The sequence below is a fragment of the Pongo pygmaeus genome, chromosome 22 (assembly GCF_028885625.2).
Source record: "Pongo pygmaeus isolate AG05252 chromosome 22, NHGRI_mPonPyg2-v2.0_pri, whole genome shotgun sequence".
Classification (NCBI taxonomy): Eukaryota; Metazoa; Chordata; class Mammalia; order Primates; family Hominidae; genus Pongo; species Pongo pygmaeus.
The window spans coordinates 23,758,218-23,778,325 of NC_072395.2; positions in this window are offsets into that span (position 1 = coordinate 23,758,218).

A 20,108-nucleotide genomic window follows, 5' to 3' on the forward strand; every position below is an offset into this window, starting at 1 on the left:
GAAGTCCTTCCCCATGGCTATGTCTTGAATGGTATTGCCTATGTTTTCTTCCAGGGTTTTTATGGATTTAGGTCTAACATTTAAGTCTCTAATCCAACTTGAATTAATTTTTGTATAAGGTGTAAGGAAGGTATCCAGTTTCAGCTTTATACATATGGCTAGCCAGTTTTCCCAGCACCATTTATTCAATAGGGAATCCTTTCCCCATTTCTTGTTGTTGTCAGGTTTGTCAAAGATCAGATGGTTGTAGATGTGTGGTATTATTTCTGAGGGCTCCGTTCTGTTCCATTGATCTATATCTCTGTTTTGGTACCAGTACCATGCTGTTTTGGTTATTGTAGCCTTGTAGTATAGTTTGAAGTCTGGTAGCGTTATGCCTCCAGCTTTGTTCTTTTGGGTTAGGATTGTCTTGGAAATGTGGGCTCTTTTTTTGGTTCCATATGAACTTTAAAGTAGTTTTTTCCAATTCTCTGAAGAATGTCATTGGTAGCTAAATGTGGATGACATTGAATCTATAAATTACCTTGGGCAACATGGCCATTTTCATGATATTGATTCTTCCTATCCATGAGCATGGAATGTTCTTCCATTTGTTTGTATCCTCTTTTATTTCATTGAGCAGTGGTTTGTAGTTCTACTTGAAGAGGTCATTCACATCCCTTGTAAGTTGGATTCCTAGGTATTTTATTCCCTTTGAAGCAATTGTGAATGGGACTTCACTCATGATTTGGCTCTCTGTTTGTCTGTTATTGGTGTATAAGAATGCCTGTGATTTTTGCACATTGATTTTGTATCCTGAGACTTTGCTGAAGTTGCTGATCAACTTAAGAAGATTTTGGGCTGAGACAATGGGGTTTTCTAGATATACAATCATGTCATCTTCAAACAGGGAGAATTTGACTTCCTCTTTTCCTAAATTGAATAATCTTTATTTCTTTCTCCTGCCTGATTGCCCTGGCCAGAACTTCCAACACTATGCTGAATAGGAGTGGTGAGCGAGGACATCCCTGTCTTGTGTCAGATTTCAAAGGGAATGCTTCCAGTTTTTGCCCATTCAGTATGATATTGGCTTTGGGTTTGTCATAAAAAGCTCTTATTATTTTGAGATAGGTCCCATCAATACCTAATTTATTGAGAGTTTTCAGCATGGAGCGTTGTTGAATTTTGTCGAAGGCCTTTTCTGCATCTATTGAGATAATCATGTGGTTTTTGTCATTGGTTCTGTTTATATGCTGTATTATGTTTATTGATTTACATATGTTGAACCAGCCTCGCATCCCAGGGATGAAGCCCACTTGATCACAGTGGATAAGCTTTTTGATGTGCTGCTGGATTCTGTTTGCCAGTATTTTATTGAGGATTTTTGCATCAATATTCATGAGGGATATTGGTCTAAAATTCTCTTTTTTTGTTGTGTCTCTGCCAGGCTTTGGTATCAGGATGATACTGGCCTCATAAAATGGGTTAGGGATGATTCCCTCTTTTTCTATTGATTGGAATAGTTTCAGAAAGAATGGTACCAGCTCCTGTTTTTACCTCTGGTAGAATTCAGCTGTGAATCCATCTGGTCCTGGACTTTTTTTGGTTTATGTCCAATCAAAAATTTATATCCAGAATATATGAAGATTTGTAGGAGATTTTTATATATTCTGGATATAAATTTTTGATTGGAAGTAAACATTGCAAATATCTTCTCCCACTTTAACTTGACTTTTCTTTCTCTTAATGGTGACTTCGTTAATACCAATTTCTTAATTTTAACATAGTTCAACTTATCAGACTTTTTCTGTGTAGTTAATGTGTATTTAGTCTTGCTTAAGAAATTTTTGTCTACCCCATTGTCATAAACGTATTCTTCTGTGTTAGAGAAGTTTTTTTTTTAATTTTTAACCTTTGAGATTGAGCTTTATAACCAACCTATGATTGACTTTTGTTGGTGACATAAGATACGGGTTAAATTCTTTTATTCCCCCATATTTATATGGAAATTATCTACCACCATTTATTGAGAAGATTATTATTTCCTCACTGCACTACAGTTTCACCTTTGTCATAAATCAGGTGATGGTATAAGTATGAGTTTGTTTTTGGTTTCTCTATTTGTATGTCCTGCTAGTACCATCTTATTTTAATTGTAATAAAGTTGGAAACATCTGATGGCATACATTCTTGAGCTCTGTTCTTCTTCAGAACTTTCTTGGTTCTTCTTGTCCTTTTAAGTTTTCAAAAAAATTTTAAATTAGCATGTCAATTTTCAAATTACCTGAAAGGATTTTGAGTTGGATTGCATTCAACCATAATTTAATGAGTAGAAATGACTTATTTACAATATAAAGTCATTCTATTCATAAACATTGTGTGTCTTTTTACGTATACAATATTTATATCTGTTTTAAAAATTTTATTTTCAGTTCTGGGATACATGTGCAGAATGTACAGGTTTGTTACATAAGTATACATGTGCTGTGGTGGTTCGTTCCATCTATCAACCTGTAATCTAAGTTTTAAGCCCCACATGCATGAGGTATTTGTCCTAATGCTCTCCCTCCTCTTCCCCTCAACCCCTGACAAGCCTCTGTGTGTGTTGTTCCCCTCCGTGTGTCCATGTGTTCTCATTGTTCAACTCCCATTTATGAGTGAGAACATGCACTGTTTGGTTTTCTGTTCCTGTGTTAGTTTGCTGAGAATGATGGCTTCTAGTTTCATCCATGTCCCTGCAAAGAACATGGACTCATGTTTTTTTATGGCTATATAACTTTCCATGGTGTACTCTAATTTGTACATGTACAAGTTAGAACTCAGGATTAAGAAACTCACTCAAAACCACACAATTACATGGAAATTGAACAACCTGCCCCTGAATGACTACTGGGTAAATAACAAAATTAAGGCAGAAATAACAAAGTTGCTTGAAACCAGTGAGAACAAAGAGACAACGTACCAGAATCTCTGAGACACAGCTGAAGTAGTGTTAAGAGGGAAATTTATAGCACTAAATGCCCACAACAGAAAGCTGGAAAGATCTGAAATCGACCCCCTAATATCACAATTAAAAAACCTAGAGAAGAGTAAACAAATTCAGAAGCTACCAGAAGACAAGAAATAATTAAGATCAGAGTAGAACTGAAAGAGATAGAGACACAAAAAAGCCTTCAAAATATTAGTGAATCCAGGAGATTAAATCATGAGGTCAGGAGTTCGAGACCAGCCTGGCCAATATGGTGAAACACCATCTCTACTAAAAATACAAAAATTTGCTGGGTGTGGTGGTGTATGCCTGTAGTCCCAGCTACTGGGGAGGCTGAGGCAGAAGAATTGCTTGAACCCCAGAGGTGGAGGTTGCAGTGAGCCAAGATAACACCACTGCAATCCAGCTTGGGTGACAGTGAGACTCCATCTCAAAAAAAAAAAAGAATGATCAAGGAGGTATCATTATTGATCCCACAGAAATACAAATTACCCTCAGAGAATACTATAAACACCTCTCTGCAAATAAACTTGAAAATCTAGAAAATATGGATACATTCCTGGCACATACACCCTCCCATGACAAAATCAGGAAGAATTAGAATCCCTGAATACACCCATAACAAGTTCTGAAATTGAGGCAGTAATTAATAGCATACCAACAAAAAAAGCCCGGGTCAGATGGATTCATAGCTGAATTATACTGGAGATATAAAGAGGAGCTGGTACCATTCCTTCTGAAACTATTCTAAACAAAGGTAAAAGAGGCTCTCCTCCCTAACTCATTTTATGAGGCCAGCATCATCCTGATAACAAAACCTGGCAGAGACACAACAAATAAAGAAAATTTCAGGCCAATATCCCTTATGAACATTGACTAGAAAATCCTCAATAAAAGACTGGAAAAATGAATCCAGCAGCACATACAAAAGCTTATCCACCATGTGCAACACTTTTTTAAAGGCATGCTTCAATAAAGAAACACTTCCATTTAGTCAGGAGACTATCTCTTTGAGTCTAACATAGATTACATCCTTGACATCTTCTTTTATGTACTCAATAAATGTTTACTTACAGCCTATGTTATGCTGGGTAGTATTATGGGAACTGGAGAGAGAAGGTCTATCTTTATGGAGCTTGCAGTATAGTGACAGAGATAGAACATAAATGCCTAAACAGTTGCACACTAAAGTGATGGATGTACTAAGCGCTATGAAGAAATATATTAGCCAAGTGTGGTGGTGCTCACCTGTGGTCCCAGCTACTTGGGAGGCTAAGACAGGAGGTCTGCTTGAACCCCAGAGTTTGAGGCTGCAGTGATCCATGATTGTGCCACTGCACCCCAGCCTTGGTGACAGAGTGAGACCCTGTCTAAATAAAAAGTATAATAATACAAAGAAAATTATGTAGGGTAATCACATTCAGGATGTCAGGGACTGCTACTTTAGGTAGGGAGCTCTGGAACAATCTTTTTGAGGAGATGACACTTGAGCAGGACAGAATGGCATGACGGAGTGAGTTAAGCAAATGTCTAGAGGGCAGAGAGAAGAGACACTGTGCAGAGTCTGAATAAAGCCAGCACTTGATGAGCTCACAGATCACTACAAAGACCAGTCAGGCTGCAGGCACTGGGAGGAGGAAAGGAGAATGCACAGTCTGAGGAGCAGATAGACACAGACCATAGTAAAGAGCTTGGATTTCTTTGTTAATTGTGATAGGTAACAACAGGAGGATTCAGGGCTGGGAATGAAATAGTATAAAATATGTTCTTACAAGAATAGTTCAGCTTTGTGGGAGAATAGATTACAGATTACCATAAATAGAATAATAATAAATGCAAAGGCAGCTTAGAAATGATTATATCTGTCCAGGGGTTGATACTGGTGGTGTTAGAAATGTGAGTTCCAGTATGATAGCCACCAGCTGCATTTAGTTTTTACATTTAAATTAATTAAAATAACATAAAGTTTATTCCTACCAGGGACTTGGGAGGAAAGAGAGAATGAGGAATTATTGCTTAATGAGTACAGAGTTTCAGTTTGGGGTGAAAAAAGTTTTGGAAATACATAGTTCTGATGATTGCACAACATTCTGAATGTAATTAATGCCTCCGAATTTTATGTTTAAAATGGCAAAGCTCATTACATAAGCTTTACCACAATAAAGCATTATAAAATTAATCACAGAACCAAAACTATAAAACCATTTTTTAAAATTGTATATATTTAAGGAGTGCAAGTGCAATTTTGTTACATGGGTATATTGGGTAGGAGTGAAGTCTGAGTTTTTAGTGTGTTTATCACTGGAACAATGTACACTGTATCCACTAAGTAATTTCTCATCACCCTTCCCCCCCCACCCTCTTACCCTTCTGAGTCTGCAGTGTCTTATCATTTTACACTCTTTGTTCATGTGTACACATTATTTATTTCCCATTTTTAAGTAAGAACATGCAGTATTTGATTTTATGTTTCTGAATTGCAAAACTATAAGACTCTTAGAATAAAAAATAACAATAAATCTTTATGGCCTTGGATTTGGCAATAGTTTCTTAGATATGGCACCAAAAGCACAGTGATAAAAGAAAATGTACTGGGCTTCATCAAAATTAGAAACATTTGTGTTTCAAAGGACGTAACAAAGAAAATAAAACGACAACCAGAAAAGTGGAGAAAATGTTTGCAACTTATATATTTGATTAGAAATTTGTATCCAAAATGCACAAATAACTTTTACAACTCAACAGTAAAAAGAAAAAATACATAAAAATAGGCAAAATATTTAAATAGACATTTTTGTGAAGAAGATGTGAGTGTCCAATAAGTACATGAAGAGAAGCCTAACATCACAAGCCATCAAGAAAATGCAAAATCAAAACCACAAGCAGATATCACTTAACACCCACCAGTGTACCTACAATAAAAAATGACAAACGGTTGGGCGTGGTGTCTCACGCTTGTAATCCCAGCACTTTGGGGGGCTGAGATGGGCAGATCACGAGGTCAGGAGATCCAGACCATCCTGGCTAACATGGTGAAACTCCGTCTCTACTAAAAAATACAAAAAAATTAGCCGGGCGTGGTAGCAGGCGTCTGTAGTCCCAGCTACTCGGGAGGCGGAGGCAGGAGTATGGCGTAAACCCGGGAGGCAGAGCTTGCAGTGAGCTGAGAGTGCGCCACTGCACTCCAGCCTGGTGAGGCCATAGATAAATTAAATCTTTCGTACATTGCCGGTGAGAAAGTCAAATAGTGCACACTTTGGAAAACTGTGAGGTGATTGCTGAAAAGGTTATGCGTAGGTACCTTATGACCCAGCAATTCCATTCCTAGGTATATACCCAATAGAAATGAAAACTTATGTATGAAATATACAAAAGTTTGTACCTAAATATTATAGCAGCATTATCATAATTTTGAATAATACATACTAAATCGAAGGGATATTAAAAGTAATATTGATGAAATAAAATTAGAAATATAAAAATTTTACCAGCGATTGATTGACCTGATTCAAATTACTTCTTACAGTCTTCAATTCCGTATTTTGTATATTCGGAGAGCAAGTTCAAGTTGCTTCACTTCTAACTTTTTCTTTTGTTGCTCTTCGATTTTTCCTGATTCTTCCCTAATTTTTTCATTTAATATATTGGCATTTCTTCTCTTCTCTTCTCGGTTTAAAGTCAATCTGCCATTAAATATACTTATCTTAAAATTCATTTTGTTAGAAAATAGAATTCACTCTGAGATCTACTTCTTCCTATATTGGTTTATTATTCCAATAAAATTCCTATATTATTGAACATATTTTTCCTTTCTAGTTCTGAGGTATTTAATTTATTACTGAACTCTCTTCCAAATGATACACTTACTTGAAAAATAGTGACAAAAGAACATCTTCCAGTTAGACAGGTTCTGTTACTAGTAACTTCAACAACTGTTATGGAAAAGAATACTGGAAGCTATCCAGTAAAGTTATAAGTTGAAAATTATTATTTTAAAAATATAACAGTCAAAATTACTCCTCAATGAGGACAGATCATTTAGAGTTAACTAATTAAAATGACATTACTTTTTATAAACAAGTTTACATATTCAGTAGACATAAATATTCATCTTTATAACATAAGGCAAGTATCCTTAAAAATAATTATAATATTAAAATCTGAGACTAGGATGAAGAATCTAATATCTGATATCCCATATATCTTTTGCTTCTTTTTTTAGTAATACTTTAAATGTATCTTGTTGATTATTATATATTTTATCAACAAATTTTAAATCTCTTTTAGAATAAGACAGAATATAATATTTAATTAAAAAATAAAAATAATAAGTATTTTAAACATAGAACTCTGAATTAATTTTATTTATGTAGGAGAGAGAGATGTTGAATATACTAGTCATGAATTATTCTATATTTTTCTTTATACTCCATGCATATTAAAATTACAAGTGTATAATTAAAGGAAAATGATTATTGGGGGTAAAGGAATGGCCGTTTCACACTCTCTTTGTTGAACTATAAATGAATATACATTTTCTTGAGAACAATTTAGAAGTAATGAACAAAGAGCTTCTTAAAAACTTCCTATAATTTAACCAAATATTTTTATATTGAAGAATTTATTCCAAATCAATAATTAGAATGGTAGAAAAAGATTTACATGCAGTTATGCCTTGCAGCACTTATTATAAGACAAAAAAATGAAAAAAATAATTTGTTAAGTAAATAATGGGGTTTCCAAATAATGGCCTTCTATGTAGCCATTAAAATTGTGATTTAAATAAATATGTATTTAATTATCAGGAGATGTATTCACAGTTAAGAACTTGTATTATTTAAATGAATTTGACACTCTACAAGACAGAGATTTCTTTCTCCAGTTAAACCTCAGAAGGTAAGTCAGCTAGTACAAAAAGTATCCTATATACTAGTATGTCATACCTCACACTGCAGAGCTCTTGTTCTCCTTTAACTTTTTGATTCCCTATGATTTCATTTCTTTTGCTTCTGATAGTTCATTTTGTAGCACATGAAGCTTATTGTTCATTTGTTTCATTTTTGCTGTAAGTTGTTCACAGGGATTTTTTTTCTTTTTTCTTTTTTTTTCTTTTTGACAGAGTCTCGCTCTGTTGCCTAGGCTGGAGTGCAGTGGCATGATCTCCACACACTGCAAGCTCTGCCTCCTGGTTCACGCCATTCTCCTGCCTCAGCCTCCCGAGTAGCTGGGACTACAGGCACTCGCAACCACGCCTGGCTAATTTTTTTTTTTTTGTATTTTTAACAGAGACGGGGTTTCACTGTGTTTGCCAGGATGGTCTTGATCTCCTGACCTCATGATCTGCCCACCTTGGCCTCCCAAAGTGATGGGATTACAGGCGTGAGCCACAGTGTCTGGCCCACAGGGATATTTTTTAACTTCCCTTGCTCTTTCACAAGAAAGACTGCATCTGAGATTTTTGATAGGCTAGTTGAATCTGTCTCAAGGGAGGAGATAGAAATAAAATATATTAGTACTTTTGGGATATAAAGAACTGCATGTTTTAACAATCACTAATTCATACACTGAACAAATATATATTGATTGCCTACCACGTGGAAGGCATTATACTAAGCTCTGCAGATTAAACAGAAAAAAACAAAATTCTCTGCCCTTGTTTAACTTAAAATGTGCTAAAAGACAAAGCCCCAGGAAAGTGACAGTTATAAATTCAGATAGATACTGTAAGAAAACAGATTGCTAAGAATTAGATCTATACTAGGCTCATGGAAAATTCCCCCAAGGAATGTACAGCTACACTGAGGAATGAATAATGAAAAGGAAGCAGTTGAGTGAACAGGGAAGGAAAGTATTTTAGCCAGTCTGTGGCAGGTACTGAAACTCTAGTGTAGTCTGCCTCTAGCCAAGACAGAGCAACAGGTATGATTTTTCTTCTTAGCTAAAATAATTAAAATCAAAACACACAAAATACATTAAACAATTTTTCAGACACTAGACATTAGACAAAGAAGATAATAATCCCTGGAAAACAGAAAAAAAATGAAAGAAAGCAAACCTTATGAATGTTTCAGCTTTCTGCCTTGACAGAGATTCGGAGACATGACACAGGAAGAAAAAACTGAGGTGGGATCTACCAGACTCTCTTGGTTACACTGACGAATCTTAGAGTCTGGTAAAACCAAAGCAGACAGATATTACAGAACAAACACTGAGGAGGAGAGAGAGATACAGAAGCAACGGAAAGAAACCCCCTTGTCAGTATTTAGCAAAATTTTGAAAATTGCATGTGAGCTAGAAAACTACCTAAGAACAAACCTGGTGGGGGTGGGGGGTGGTTTATAAAATTAGAGGAAATCACACCTGATGCTCACACAGTGCCAAGAAGAGTGTCTATTTTTATAGATTTGCCTGGGAAAACTCAGACTTCACAGCAAAATGAATACTCAGAAAGGCCTTGCCTGAGGTATGGGGAGTTACTTTATACCATAAAAAGAAAAATGAAAAGGATCAAGCTGTTTATAAGTAAATCAACTCTATTCTACTATAAAAATCAAGAAGATAAGTAAAGCAATAGAAGATACTTTTAAAAAGCAAATTGCACTTGTAGAGATACAAGTTACAATGCTGGAGATGAAAGCTGCATTGAGTAGATATGAGCATGGATTAATTTGCCATCATGAAAGAAAAGATTCACAAATTTGAGACACTAGTGAACTATGAGCAAACTTCCAGCAGGTAATATATAAGTCCCCAAAGAGGTAGGAGGAGAGCCAGAATAAAAAATTTGAGGAAAAATTGGCTAAATATGTTCTAAACTTAACGAAAGCCATAATCCCACAGATCTAGGCTGGGATCTAGCTGATAGAAAAGAAATGAAAATATGATTGTAATTTCTTATACCATCTATGATATGATATAATATTACTTGAAGGTAGATTGCGGTGAGGTAAATTCATACACTATAAATCCTAAAGCAACTACTAAGACAGCAAAGGGTTATACCTAATATCAAATAAACTTATACCAAAAAAGATATGACTAAATCATAAAGAAATGTAAAACTAGATTAATTACTAAAAAAGTTATGCTTATACAGATATGTAACTAAATCATAAAAATTACTAAACTAGTCTGAAGGAAGCAGAAAAAGGAAAAAAGCAAAGCAAAGAAGATCTGGGACTAATAGAAATCAAACAGTGTGATGACAGACAATTCTAATCATATCAATAATTATACTATAAATTAAACTGGACTACAAACCTCTTCTCAAAGGCAGATTTTCAGAATGGATAAAAAAGCAAGTTCTACCTGTATAATGCGTATAAGAAATAAACTTTAAATATAAAGACAAAAATTGGTTAAAAGATGAAACAAGATATACCACACTAACACTTGACAAAAGAAGGCTGAGGAAGAGTGGTTGTATTAATACCAAAGTACATTTCATAGCAAAAATATTACCAGCAATAAACAAGGTCATTTTATAGTGACAAATTGTTCAATTAATCAAGAAAATGTAACAGTCCTAAATGTTTATGTACATAATAACATAAATGTTTCAAAATACATGATACAAAAATTGATAGAACTGCAAAAGAAATAGACAAATTTCCAAGTATAGTCTAAAATTTCTAAACCCCTTACTCAAGTGGTATAATAAGGAGGAAGTAAATTCCGGAAAATGTTGGCATGTGTACTCACCAGTCTAGACATTTTCCCACTCCCTGTGTATGTATGCTGCTTTAGTTACAAAAAGTTAGGTAGGATCTTGGGAGATTTCTTCTTGGATACCGGAAATATCAACCACATCAACAGTATACCTAACAACTCTAAAATAATTCTTTTGAACAGATTACCACTGAAGAAATTGTAAGTTAAACCCAGTAGGCTTTTCAGTAATTTTACTGCTTGAAATTCTCACATTTAAAGGAAATTTGCAACATCACTTTCTCAGACTCCTCTCCTACATTTCTTTAACCACTGCTCAGTCTCCTTTACCAAGTCCTTTGACTCTTGTGAAATGTTGATATTCCCAGGGTTTTGTCAATGGCTTTCTTTTTATTCTACATATTCTGCCTCATGAATAAGCTCATTGAGATCTATGGCTTTGCCTAATAATTATAATAAAAGTTTTCTAAGCCTGCATCTTCAACCAGAGTTCTAACTCCAGCTAGAAAGGCATATAATCCAATTACCTACTGAAAGTAAACCACATGAATGTCTCATTCAACTCAATATGTAAAGAAAACTGTTGGTCTGTCCCATGACTGTTTGCACTTCTCTGTTAATCTGACAAATTCCTACTCCTTCCCCATGAGCATTGTAAATGCTTGTGCACAATCTGAAAACTTATGAATGACCTGAGATTGTATCTGTCCCCTAGCTTTTTAAACTCAATTATCACTAAGCCATATTAACTGCACCTCTTTTCTGCCTTTGCTTTATCTTTCCAGTGCCACTGGAAATACAAACTTATTTATTTTATGCTTATATTTCCTAGTTAAACATGTCCCCTTAACTGATGGCTTTCACAGGGAAAAAGAAACCCTACAAATTACTGTTCTTATTTTTTAAGATAAAAAATTAATCAAAATAAAATAATGCCAAAGAAGACCTACGTGTTTAAATGTGTAAATTGAGCTTCTGAACTTGATTCATTTTACCCTTGATGGATCAAACATTCATAATAGATTGATACTAGGCCACAGATTGGTTACAAAAAAAAAAAAAAGACTATCGCATGAACTACTACAAAAGTTTCATCTTTAAATCTTTTTATGTGCTTATCCTCCATCTATCTTCTATATGAAGCACCAGAAACTATAGGCCACAGGCCAAATTCAGCTTACTAAATGGTTTTTTATACAAACTTTTATTGGAGAACCATCAAACCTCTTTGCCCGTACATATTATCTATAACTCCTTTCACCCTACAATGGCAGAGTTGAATAGCTGTAATAGAGACCACATGGCCCAGCATATTTGCTATCTGGCACTTTACAGGAAAAGTTTGCCAATCTCTGCTTTATACCATGACCAGAATGAACTGATACTGAAATGTAATCTGATGACTCCTCTGCTCAAACTTTTCCACTAAATTCCTGCAGAAAACATTGCTTGCTTCCTATGCATAGTCATTATTTATTCTTTACTGCTGCAGAAACACAAGTTCATTTAGATATTTATTATTCCATTACCTCCATCTAATCTTAAAAGAAAAATCATTATTCTAAGCTAATCACAGCAATTACATTTGCTTTCCTAGTGATTGGTATAGAAATAAGCATATGGTATAATCCAGCCAATAAAATTTTACAGGAAGATTACTGCAAGCTTCCAAGTTTTCTTCCTATTTTTAAAAACAATGTGAACAAAAGCAGCCCTCCCAGCCTTCAGATATTGTCTTGAGATAGCATGATGATTTGAGCTGTTGCTAATTTGCCAGCCAAGAAAGGAGACATGAACAAAACACTGCCAATAGCACAACTAATAATGGGGAGGGGAGTGAGATCCTATAATATCCCTGTACCACCAACACAACTTTGGTTTTTATGGTTTTAGCAATTGTTAGTTGTTTCATCTAATATTTACAGCCAGAAGTATTCTGGGAATTTTTCCAGGGCCTACAGAATAAAATCTACTCATTTCTACACTATTAAAATGTGTTGCCTAAGCTTGCATTATCTAGACATTCAAGCCATTCCCGACTAATCCCATACCACACTATTTCCACTAGGGAACCCAAAGTGTCAATAAACTCCACAAAGCTCACTCAAGCGTCTTACCTTTTGCACTTGCTTTTTTAGCTGTTTTTTTTTTTTTTTGTTTTTTTTTTTTGTTTTTTTTTTTGGTAGGACATGTGATCATCTTAGATGTTCCTTCTTCCAAAACTTAAATTTTATTAGATGTTACTCCTGCCATGCATTCAGTCTTTACAGATGTTTCTTCTTCCTCCCATGTGGTCTTCGTAGGTCTTTCTTGTGGCCATGCAAATTTCTCAGATGTTTCTTTCACAGGCCTTGTAATTTTCCTAGGTGTTTCTCCTGCTGACTGTTCAATCTTTCCAGATATTGCTTTCCCTAAACATTGAACTTCGTCAGATGTTCCCTCCACCAAGCGTGCAGTTTCGTGTTGGAAATAACTTTTTGGTGCCACAAAGAAGAGTTAGCACTCCAGCAACAAGTTAACACTCCAGCAAGGCAAATTTACTTCTATAGAAGGTGAGTCTTGTGGATGGAGCAATGGCAAGAGCACACTGTATAAGAGAGGGGAAAGGGTTCTCATTCCTAATGCAGCTAGTCCCTACTGCTGTGTCTTTCCCCTATTGGCTAGGGTTGGACCGCACACTCTAAGCTAATTTTGACTGGCTACTTCAAAGAGGACAGGGGTGCAAGCCAGAGTGGTGGGGTGGGTAGTTTCTGCAGGAAACACAGGGCAGGTGACTAAGAATGACTAAGGACAGAGCAGGTGACTAAGAATGACTAAGGACAGAGTAGGTGATAGGGACTAGAAGGGGGTCATTTACTGAAACTAGGGGCAAGGAGGCATAAAGGATGAGGAAGTTAAACTTTAAAATGGAGAACAAAGAACAGAGAATCTGAACATACTGACATATTGGTTCTTTGAAGAGGAACTCAGAACCCACTGTACTTAACAATCTTCCCTCTCTTGAATTTTAAAGGACATTAACAGGCTATTCACTGTATTCTACAATTCCGTCTTTCAATTTTTACAGCCCTTCCTCTTCAAACCTTTTTAACATGTCTTGGCTTTTTTTTTTTCAATTTGATCCTGTAAAAGAAAAAGTCTATCTAAATAAGGTGGAGAACAGCTAAGGGAGGTTTTAGAAAGTGTTGTTTCTATAAGCCTTTGCACTAGCCCATGGATGCATGGTATGACACAACACCCAACAAGAATGAGTACACCCGTTACTGCTGCAAGAGAAGTAAGAATTGAGGCTATGATTTCTTTCCATTTTCTGAACCACCTTTCTAGCCATCTTGAGAAAGTGTTATTGGCTCCAGAAGTTTTAGCTAATTCATTGGATAAAGTGGTAAGTCCTTGTAGGCCCCTTGTTATGCTCCCATTGGGGGCAATGTTGTTTGCCCCCAAAGGATAAAGGTACAACACTGAGTTTTAATCATAACACAAACACCACTTTTTCAGCTAATATCATATCTAGGGCCATTCTGTTTTCTGAGGCCATCTGGCTAGTGGGCCTCAATTGTTCTGCTATTCCTTTGACAACATCCCTGGTGTAATTAATAAACCACTGTTGATTACTATAGATGTAATTTATCCAATCTACATTTTTGTTGTCATCCAACAAAATATCGAGTCAAATCCTGTAGCTATTTGATCTTGGGCTTAAATGTATCTGGTACTCCTCATGGGATTCCAATAGCATCTAAATAAATGTGGGAGTCAAAAGACCCATAAGGGACTTCCCTTGCTTTACTATGTTGTTTTTTCCCTTTTTCTGGTTGATGAAATGCCAGAGTGAAAAGTATAGCCAACTGGACTAGAGCATGAGCTGTGCTCCAGTTACTTGGCAGAGTGTCCAGTAAATGTCCACCACAATACTACCATACATCTGCTCAGGGGTGTATAAGGGCTGACTGATTGGTAAGTTCTTGGAAATTCTTAAGCTTACTGCATCCTTTTAGGTCTCCAAGCAATGCTAAGTTTCCTCCTTGTTGTGAGAGACATGAAGTGAACTTAATGTCAGAAGACAGAAGCTGGATGGCCCTTGGGGGCTGACCTGCAGAGTGTTGAACTTTGGGATATAGCAGAGAGAGAGATTGACATGACTTGTTACCCCAGGCTGTGGAACCCTGGAAAAGAGCTACCATACAGCCCATGCCTGGTTGACTGAAGGACCATCCTAGTGGAAAGGGGACAATCTGGGCCTCTGGTCTGCTGTGTGCACAAGCATAACAATTGCTTTTGTTTAAAGTGTGAACGGAGTATTTGATCCATTCCAACCAGGCATTCACATCTTGATATCCTGTCTCAGTTGCCAAAGTTTGTTTTAGGTCTTTAACTTCTACAATAGTTACCTTGGTCTTGCCATTAGATGGAGGAGGAACAACAGTTTCATTGTGAGAGTTTTTGGAAGAAGACTTAGGAGAAGCTGTAGGCAGTAGGGGAGCAATGAAGCATATTTCAAAAGATCCAATAGGGTCTGTTTCTGAAAACTCAGCCCCCATATCATAAAACCAGCTTAAAGAAGGGAATTGGCTTAGAGAAGGGAAAGAACTTTGAGGGTTTGAAGTAATAACCTGTATTGGGTTGCACTAGTTTATCTGAAAGTTAGGGGGAGCTATATTTTTAGTAAAATGAATGTATGGTTTTAGGAATTACAACTACTGGTTGGGGCAGTCCATCCTTGCTCTCACTTGCATGTAGTTGGACCAACTACGTCATAAAAGCTCTGTGTCAAGGGGGCAAGATTCCCAGTTGACACTGGGGTATTCATTGAAACTTTCCCAGACTAAATGATCCAAATTCACTAATGTCCAGTCTGAGGAGAGCCAGGAAGTACAGAGGTACTTTTCTGAAGTGGAGAGCTGTCTTTGACTTGACAACTCTCCACAAGGTATAACAAGGCAAGCATCAAATATAATAGTTTGAGGCAAAATGGGTTCCATTGTCTGAGTCAATGGTTTCTATTAGTGTAAACCTGGGCACTATATTTTCAATTAAGGCCTTAACTACATTATAGGCCATCACATTTGAAAAGGGAATAGCTTTGACCCAGTGAGTAAGGTGATCTACTATCACTGGTAAATATTTTAGATGACCTATTGGAGGCATCTCTGTGTAATCAATCTGGATACTTTAACTCTGGACTCCTTCTCTCAAGGGATAATCTTTCTATAGTTTGTTTATTAGTTTTCTTACATAATAAGCAACTGTCTGTAACCTGTTTGGCCAGAGTATAAATTCCTATACACCTAAAAACTTTCAGAAGTGTGTCACACATGGCTTGGGACCCCCAGTGGGTCCCTGGATGCAGTTGGGACAAGTTTTCCCTCATAAGGGGTTTGAACAACATTTCCCTCTGTTCTGGCAATATCCATTTTTCTTCTGAATTCTCTTTAGCACCTATTTTTATTAGTTTCTCTTTTCAGAGGAAGAGAAAATGGAGATTATGGTAGGAGGAAAGAAAGACTTTTCTGGTATCTGGGGACATGGACAATCACTATTTCTTCTGGCAACTGAAGGTTATTCAATACTTGGGTGATTAGCTCCTTATGAACAGGATCTTGACGTTTCCTATTAAAGAGATCTCGTTCAGTCCAAATTTTTCCAAATGTATGAGCCACTCCAAAGGCATACTTAGAATTGGTATAGATGGCTCCTTCCTGGTTCTGCAAGTACTTTAAGGCTCAGCTGAGTGCAAACAGCTCACAAGTTTGGGCAGACCAATTCTTAGGCAATTTTCCTGCCTCAATTTATTCAAGAATTTCTCCATCAATTACTGAATACCCATTGCATCTTTTTGCCTCAATCACCTGGGAGGAACCATCTATAAATAAGTGTCATCCCATACAGAAGGCAGTTTCTCCTAGGTCTTGTTAGACCTTTGTATGGTAATCAGTTAAATCTAAATATGTGTGCTATCTCTTTAGATTTGGATCCCCTATTAGGAAAACTGCTGGGTTAAGGGAATTATCAGTGGTTAACATTAAATCATCTTTTTCTAACAGAATAGTCTCATACTTCAAGATTCTTGAGTCAGTAAGCCACCTACCTGCTTTCTGGTTTACTATAATTCTAACTTGATGGGGCGTTCTTACTGTCAATTTTCCTCCAAAGGTTAACTTCCTGCTTTCTTTGACCATTAGTGCTGTAGCCACAATGGATTGGATGCATTGAGGCCACCCACAAGTAACTGGATCTAAGACTTTTGACAGGAAGGCCACCATGGGCTGCCGATAGGCTCTGTGTTCTTAAATGAGCACTCCTAAAGCTACCCCATTATCCATGTTGACAAAAATGTGGAATGGCTTTTCTAGGGAAGGTAAGGCTAAGACAGGAGCAGTTATAAGCCTTTTTTTCAGCTCCTCAACCTGATCAACTTCCTCAGAATTCCACAGGAGATGGTCAGTCTTCCCCTGGGCAAGTTTTGGATATAGAAGTTTACTGTTTAGTGCATATGGGTTAATTCATAAGCAGCAGTATCCAACTAACCCTAAAAATTTCCTGAGTTCTTGTTTAAGTTTGAGGTAAGGGTAGGGATACGATTCCCTCAACTCGTTCAGGCCCTTTTCTTCACTTCTCTGCATTTATCAAGTGGTCTAAATATTTAATTTCAGTTTCTACATACTGAAGCTTTCCCTTTGAGACTCATAACCCGTCAAACTGCAGATGGTTTAGAATATGTGTAGAGAAGCCAGCTACCTTCTCTATATCTTCACCAGATATAAGAATATCATCAACATATTGGAGCAGGCATATTTGTTTGGGATGATAACTTTTTCCAATACATGTTCTAAAATTTGACTGAAAAGGTTAGGGGAGTCTGTGAACCCTTGGGGTAAGACTATCCATCGATATTGTTGTTTCCATCCTGAATGGGGATCCTCCCACTCAAAAGCAAATATATCTTGCCTATCTCCATCCAGGCAACATGCCCAAAAAGCATCCTTCAAATCTATTACAGTAAACCGTTGATTATTATATGGAATCTTGCTGAGAATGGTGTAAGAATCGAGGACAATGGGGTGGGTAGTTTGGACTATTTGGTTAATAGCCCTAAGGTCTTGTACCAGCCGGTATGACCCATCTGATTTCTTGAGTGGCAATATTGTGGTGTTATAAGGGTACATACAGGGCTCAAGAAGCCCATGTTTAATAAGAGCTTCAATAATAGATTTCAACCCTATCCTGCCCTCTAGGGGAATGGGGTATTGTTTCCTCCTTACTTCTTCCCTGGGGATTTTTAGCTTGATCTGGTTGGAGGGACTCAGAGTTTCCCTCAGTTTCCTTCTTTGGATCAGACATTAGGATTAATATATTTTTCATCTGCAGTGGTAGTAGCTTTAATGAGGTGAGGAATCCTCTTGGGCTGAGTTGCAGGCCTATGCCTAAGTTCAACATTAAATCCCTCCCTAGTAAATTAGTCCCTGCTTTAGGGATTAACAAAAACTGAATATGAACTGATTGAGCCTGGTATCTGACTTCTGTGTTTTCTAAAATTTTTCCTTTAAATCCTTCTCCCTTTACCCCACAAACCAAAGTTCCTCTGAAGAGCAGGCAATATTAGATGGGGGGAAAACAAACAGAGGATTGAGCCACTCCTGAATTGACTAAAAAGGCTATAAACTCATGCTTAGGTCCCACTTCTAGACTTATCAAGGGCTCATGGTGGGACTCAAGATAAAAGAGAAAGAACCCCTGACCCCATTATTCTTCCTCAAAAGCCATGAGTGGAAGGGCCTCTTTTTCCTTTTCTAATTTGGGACATTCTCTCTTGAAGTGGCCTGTTCTTCCACATTTGTAGCGCCTAACTTGCCCTTCCCCACTCTCAGTTCTGGGATTCTTTGATTTTGCTCCCCCATACTATTTAGAGGGCCTGGTAGACCAGAGCCTTGATCCTCCCAATGGAGGCTTGGGACCTTTAAAGGAGGGTTTGGAACCTTTATAGTTTCTGGCCCACTGAAAGCTCTGTTTAAGGGTACATGGGTTTGGATCCATCTGTTGGAAGGTCAATAACATAAGTTTTGTCTTTTGTTTTTGCTTTTCTTCATCTCTCTTCACGGATACTTTTTGAGTCTCTGAGAAGTTCACTTGAGGTCAGTTTTCCCAATCTTCTAATTTTTGTAACTTTTTTGAAATATCTGGACAACGTTGGCCAGGCACAGTGGCTTATGCCTGTAATCCCAGCACTTTGGGAGGCTGAGGTGGGTGGATCACGAGGTCAGGAGATTGAGACCATCCTGGTTAACATGGAGAAACCCTGTCTCTACTAAAAATACAAAAAATTGCTGGGCATGGTGGTGGGCACCTGTAGTCCCAGCTACTCTGGAGGCTAAGGCAGGAGAATGGAGCAAACCCAGGAGGCGGAGCTTGCGGTGAATCAAGATCACACCATTGCACTCCAGCCTGTGTGACAGAGAGAGACTCCATCTCAAAAAATAAAAAGAAATATCTGGACAACTTTTAGTGACAAAATGGAGCTTTAACCTTCCCTGTCCCAGGGGATTTTCCAAATTTAGGCCTGCATATTTTCTCATTTGCTCCTTTAGTCTGTCTAAGAATTTCATAGTCCACTCATCTCTCTCCTGTTGTATATCAAATGCTTTAGAGAGATTTTGAGTTTGGGGTACTGATTCCCTAGATTCTTTCATTATCATTTCCCTTATGTCTTGCATGTTTTCTTGGTGAGCTGCATTATTATTATCCTACCGGGGATCTTGGGCAGGGAATTTTTGGTCTGTGGTAGGAAGGTTTTGACAAGGAGGGTGTTCATATTCCCAAATTACCATAGCAGCCCTATGGATCAGATCATGCTTCTTTCCTCCTCTGAAAAGTGGATGGCTAGAATGGACATAAACTCTACCCAAGTGTATAACTGAGGTCCCAAGAATTGATCAACCTGATCTGCCACCTCATAAGGGTCATCTAACAATGGCTCAATTTCCTTTTTCAAACTTCAGCCTTCTGAACTGGTCAAGGGAGCATTCTCAAATACAATGGCTCCTCCTCCTTGTGGCATGTCTTTTAAGGGGAAGAGAGTTGGGGCTGACTCCTTAGGTGTGGATGGAAAAGGGAAGTTCTGAATGTCCTTTTTACATTGCTGTACCTCATGCTGGAGTCCCTTTAGGGAGAGGTATTTAGGCTGACAGGGGACAGGCTCATGGGATGATAACTCCCAAGAATTAGAGTTGTAAGGAGGAGGAACAGCGTGAGCAGGAGAAGGATCTGGGGTGAGACCTGGGGTGGCAGCAGCTGCCCGAGGGGAAGGGTCAGAGACACTGAGCAGGGCAAAGTGGTATAGGGGATCCCATGTGCTGGCTTTGGGTGTGGGAGTCAGCTCATCTGACTTTTCAATTTGAGATGCTGGATCGGGTTGTTCCCTAGTTGTCTTTAAGGGAATGAAGACAGGTCCCTGTCTCCAACAAAAAGCGTAGTC